The sequence below is a fragment of the Ranitomeya imitator genome, chromosome 1 (genome assembly GCF_032444005.1).
Source record: "Ranitomeya imitator isolate aRanImi1 chromosome 1, aRanImi1.pri, whole genome shotgun sequence".
NCBI lineage: Eukaryota > Metazoa > Chordata > Amphibia > Anura > Dendrobatidae > Ranitomeya > Ranitomeya imitator.
In genome coordinates, this window is record NC_091282.1 from 917,731,010 (window position 1) to 917,737,009 (window position 6,000).

Below are 6,000 nucleotides of genomic sequence, written 5' to 3' on the forward strand. Positions count from 1 at the left end.
GTTGAGCCATTTTTTTCTTCAGTCTGCTTTATCTTCTCTTCCCTCTTTATCTCTGGGTGGCTGAGGAGCTTTGTGCAAGCATGGATGTTCAGGAATTAGTTTCTCGTGTAGACCAGCTTGCTTCTAGGGTACAGGGTATTTCTGATTATATTGTTCAAACTCCTGTTTTAGAGCCGAAGATTCCTACTCCTGATTTGTTTTTTGGTGACAGGTCCAAATTTTTTAGTTTTAAAAACAACTGTAAACTATTTTTTGCTCTGAGACCTCGATCCTCTGGTGATTCCATTCAGCAGGTTAAAATCGTCATCTCCCTGCTGCGTGGCGACCCGCAGGATTGGGCGTTTTCCCTGGAATCTGGGAATCCGGCTTTGCTTAATGTAGACTCCTTTTTTTCAGGCTTTAGGATTATTATATGATAAACCTAATTCTGTGGATCAAGCTGAGAAGACCTTGTTGGCCCTGTCTCAGGGTCAAGAGGCGGCAGAATTGTATTGTCAGAAATTCAGAAAATGGTCTGTGTTGACTAAATGGAATAATGATGCTTTGGCGGCAATTTTCAGAAAGGGACTTTCTGAATCCGTTAAAGATGTTAGGGTGGGGTTTCCCACGCCTTCCGGTCTGAGTGATTCTATGTCTCTGGCCATTCAGATTGACCGGCGCTTGCGGGAGCGCAGAACTGTGCGCGCTGTGGCGTTATCCTCAGAGCAGATTCCTGAGCCAATGCAGTGTGATAGGATTCTGTCTAGAATGGAACGACAAGGATTCAGACGTCAGAATGGGTTGTGTTATTATTGTGGCGAGTCTGGCGACGCTTCTTATGTCATTTCAGTCTGCCCTAAGCGGACAAAGAGGATCGCTAGTTCATTTACCATCAGTACTGTACAACCTAAATTTCTGTTATCTGTGTCCTTGATCTGCTCATTGTCATCATTTTCTGTCATGGCGTTTGTGGATTCAGGCGCCGCCTTGAACTTAATGGACTTTGAGTTTGCCAGGCGTTGTGGTTTTCCCTTGCAGCCTTTGCAGAACCCTATTCCTTTAAGGGGCATTGATGCTACACCTTTGGCTAAAAATAAACCCCAGTTTTGGACACAGGTGACCATGCGCATGGTGCCAGCCCATCAGGAAGATTGTTGATTTCTGGTGTTGCATAATTTGCATGATGCTATCGTGCTGGGTTTTCCGTGGTTGCAGGTACATAATCCTGTGTTGGATTGGAAGTCCATGTCTGTGACTAGTTGGGGTTGTCAGGGGGCTCATAATGATGTTCCTTTGATGTCAATCTCCTCTTCTTCCTCTTCTGAAATTCCAGAGTTTTTGTCTGATTTTCAGGATGTATTCGATGAGCCCAAGTCCAGTTTCCTTCCACCGCACAGGGACTGCGATTGTGCTATTGACTTGATTCCAGGCTGTAAGATTCCTAAGGGTCAACTTTTCAACCTGTCTGAACATACCGCCATGCGGAGCTATATTAAGGAGTCTTTGGAGAAAGGGCATATTCGGCCATCTTCTTCACCGTTGAGAGCGGGGTTCTTTTTTGTTGCTAAAAAAGATGGTTCCTTGAGACCCTGTATTGATTATTGCCTCTTGAATAAAATCACGGTCAAGTTTCAATACCCTTTACCTTTGCTTACCGATTTGTTTGCTGGGATTAAGGGAGCTAGTTGGTTTACGAAGATTGACCTTCGGGGGGCATATAATCTTGTTCGTATTAAGCAGGGTGATGAATGGAAAACTGCGTTTAACACGCCCGAAGGCCATTTTGAATACCTTGTGATGCCATTCGGGCTCACTAATGCTCCATCTGTTTTTCAGTCCTTGATGCATGATATTTTCCGGACTTATATTGATAAGTTCATGATTGTATATTTGGATGATATTTTGATTTTTTCCGATGATTGGGAGTCTCATGTGGAACAGGTCAGGATGGTATTTCAGATCCTTCGTGACAATGCCCTGTTTGTGAAAGGGTCTAAGTGTCTCTTTGGGGTGCAGAAGGTTTCTTTTTTGGGCTTTATTTTTTCTCCCTCGTCTATAGAGATGGATCCGGTTAAGGTTCAGGCCATTCATGATTGGATTCATCCCACATCCGTGAAGAGCCTTCAGAAATTTTTGGGTTTTGCAAATTTTTATCGCCGTTTCACTGCTAATTTTTCCAGCGTGGTTAAACCCTTGACCGATTTGACGAAGCAAGGCGCTGATGTGGCGAATTGGTCCTCTGCGGCTGTCTCTGCCTTTCAGGAGCTTAAACGTCGATTTACTTCTGCTCCGGTGTTGCACCAACCGGATGTTTCTCTTCCGTTTCAGGTTGAGGTTGACGCTTCTGAGATTGGGGCAGGGGCCGTTTTGTCTCAGAGGGATCCTGTTGGTTCCTTAATGAAACCGTGTGCCTTCTTTTCCCGTAAGTTTTCGCCTGCTGAACGCAATTATGATGTCGGCAATCGGGAGTTGTTGGCTATGAAGTGGGCGTTTGAGGAGTGGCGACATTGGCTTGAGGGAGCTAAGCACCGTATTGTGGTCTTGACTGATCATAAGAATTTGATTTACCTCGAGTCTGCCAAATGGCTGAATCCTAGACAGGCTCGATGGTCCTTGTTTTTTTCCCGTTTTGATTTCGTGGTCTCGTACCTTCCGGGTTCTAAGAACATTAAGGCTGATGCCCTCTCTAGGAGTTTCTTGCCTGATTCCCCTGAGGTCTTAGAACCGGTCGGTATTCTGAAAGAAGGGGTGGTCCTTTCTGCTATTTCCCCTGATTTACGAAGGGTTCTTCAGGAATTTCAGGCTGACAAACCTGACTGCCGTCCTGTGGGGAAACTGTTTGTTCCTGACAGATGGACTAGTAGAGTGATTTCTGAAGTTCACTGTTCCGTGTTGGCTGGTCATCTTGGCATTTTTTGTACCAGAGACTTGGTTGGTAGGTCCTTTTGGTGGCCTTCTTTGTCACGGGATGTGCGTTCTTTTGTGCAGTCCTGTGGGACTTGTGCGCGGGGCAAGCCTTGTTGTTCCCGTGCTAGTGGGTTGCTTTTGCCATTGCTGGTCCCTGAGAGGCCCTGGATGCATATTTCTATGGATTTTATTTCTGATCTTCTGGTTTCCCAGAGGATGTCGGTTATCTGGGTTGTTTGTGATCGGTTCTCTAAGATGGTTCATTTGGTGCCTTTGCCTAAATTGCCTTCCTCTTCGGATTTGGTTCCATTGTTTTTTCAGCATGTGGTCCGTTTGCATGGTATTCCGGAGAATATTGTGTCCGACAGAGGTTCCCAGTTTGTTTCTAGGTTTTGGCGGGCCTTTTGTGCTAGGCTGGGCATTGATTTGTATTTTTCTTCTGCGTTTCTTCCTCAGACAAATGGTCAGACCGAGCGAATTAATCAGACTTTGGAGACTTATTTGAGATGCTTTGTGTCTGCTGATCAGGATGATTGGGTGGCTTTCTTGCCATTGGCCGAGTTTGCCCTTAATAATCGGGCTAGTTCGGCTACTTTGGTTTCGCCTTTCTTTTGTAATTTTGATTTTCATCCTCGTTTTTCTTCTGGGCAGGTTGAGCCTTCTGACTGTCCTGGGGTGGATTCTGTGGTTGACAGGTTGCAGCAGATTTGGGCTCATGTGGTGGACAATTTGGTGTTGTCTCAGGAGGAGGCTCAACGTTTTGCTAACCGTTGTCGGTGTGTTGGTTCCCGGCTTCGGGTTGGGGATCTGGTCTGGTTGTCTTCCCGTCATGTTCCTATGAATGTTTCTTCTCCTAAGTTTAAGCCTCGGTTTATTGGTCCTTATAGGATTTCTGAAATAATTAATCTGGTGTCTTTTCGTTTGGCTCTTCCTGCCTCTTTTGCCATTCATAATGTTTTCCATAGATCTTTGTTGCGGAAATATGTGGAGCCCGTTGTTCCCTCTGTTGATCCTCCGGCCCCTGTGTTGGTTGATGGGGAGTTGGAATATGCTGTTGAGAAGATTTTGGATTCCCGTTTATCGAGGCAGAAGCTTCAGTACCTTGACAAATGGAAGGGTTATGGCCAGGAGGATAATTCTTGGGTTTTTGCCTCTGATGTCCATGCCGCTGATTTGGTTCGTGCCTTTCATCTGGCTCATCCTGATCGGCCTGGGGGCTCTGGTGAGGGTTCAGTGACCCCTCCTCAAGGGGGGGTACTGTTGTGATTTCTGCTTTTGGGCTCCTTCCGGTGGTTGTAGGTGGTAATGCAGTTGTCCCTGGGCTGCAGTCTTGGACAGGTGTATCTGCTGATTGCAATTCTGACTGGGGTATTTAGGTTTGCAGGACTCATTAGTCCTTGCCAGTTGTCAATGTTTCTTGGGAAGTGTTGGACCTCTGTCTGTCTTCTCCTGCTTAGCTGCCAATTCAGCAAAGATAAGTGTCTGTTTCTTTTTCTATGGCACACAAGCTGTGTGCTTGTTTTTTTGATTGTATTCCTGCTCTGTGTGTAGGAGTCTCTGGAGTTGCAGATATACGTTCCACGTCTTTAGTTAGATGGAGGATTTTTTTGTATAATCTGCTGTGGATATTTTTGGAATGGTTTTAATACTGACCGCACAGAACTCTGTCCTATCCTTTCCTATTTTAGCTAGAGTGGCCTCTTGTGCTAAATCCTGTTTTCTGACTGTGTGTGTCTTTCCTCTCCTACTCACAGCCAATATTTGTGGGGGGCTGCCTATCCTTTGGGGTTCTGCTCTGAGGCAAGGTAGAATTCCTATTTCCATCTTTAGGGGTATTTAGTCCTCCGGCTGTGACGAGGTGTCTAGGGCTTGTTAGGTACACCCCACGGCTACTTCTAGTTGCGGTGTTAAGATCAGGATTTGTGGTCAGTATAGTTACCACCTACTCCAGTGAACGTTTTCATGCTGCTCCAAGGTCACCGGATCATAACACCGACCCCTGACAGGGACACTCTGCAGCTCAGATCTTACTCCTTTTCCCTCTGTCTTCCTGACAGGTGTTGCCTGGCAAAGCCCAGCCAGCATCTCCCTAACTTTCTATCCAGCCCACCAGTTTTTTCCCTTCTGTGAGGAGTGCCATAGTAGATAGGAGCAAGGCTCCCCCTGGTGGTCTGGAGTGTAAAGTGTGGTGTATGGTTTGTGATACCTGGTAGGTGGATCTCCTTTATTACCTTCAGACGTAATATCACTGGTGGAAGAATGACATTACTGCAATGACCAGGACTCTGGGGCACTGCACAAATGCAATAAAAAATAATCTATCATGTTTCCAAAAGTATCCACATTTAGCCTCTGTAATTCAACATACAAGACTACGTTGTTGCAGAAAATTTTTGTTTGACCCTTTTCACTGCCCACAGGATTGGGAAGTTGGTCCCTCCCTCAAAAGTAGAAGGTTTGATGCATTATTTATTTACACTATTGGGGGAGTGGGTTACTGAAAATTCAGCATTGTTCAGTGCAGTTCTAGGGTACAGAATTTTTAAAGGGAATCTGACAGCTGATACATGCTGCCCAATCCATGAGCAACATGTATCAGACACTGACTGTATGATTTCAGCCCTTTATGTTTGATTCTGAAACTTTGATTGGTTTCAGAGAAAAACATACTTTAAAAGCTGCTGTAATAGACTATTTGGTAGAACCACTGTCCTGTGATCCAAGGAGAGCCTGGAGGAGTGTGACTAGGTGCCTCACCTAGTCTGATCATTTTTGCATGATGGCTGGCGGTACCGGGATCCAAGGAGGGACAAGGGAGACGTAACCAGGTGCTACACCAACACTGACTTTGGGGTTGATGGCAGCTGACCCTCAAGGGACCGGAGGCATGAATGGCGAGGAATGGTGTACCGAGAAGGACAGCAGATGCAGGCAGGCACTTAAGGAGCACAGGAGCCACGAATATGGATGGGTTCGGCTGGTGGAAAGTTAGGCATTGGCAGGTGCAAGCTGGTCCGGCTGTTATACAGAAAATACCCAAAAATGACACCTTTTTAAAATCTGTACCTCTCAAGGTGCTCAAAACCACATTCAAGAAGTTTACTAACCCTTCAG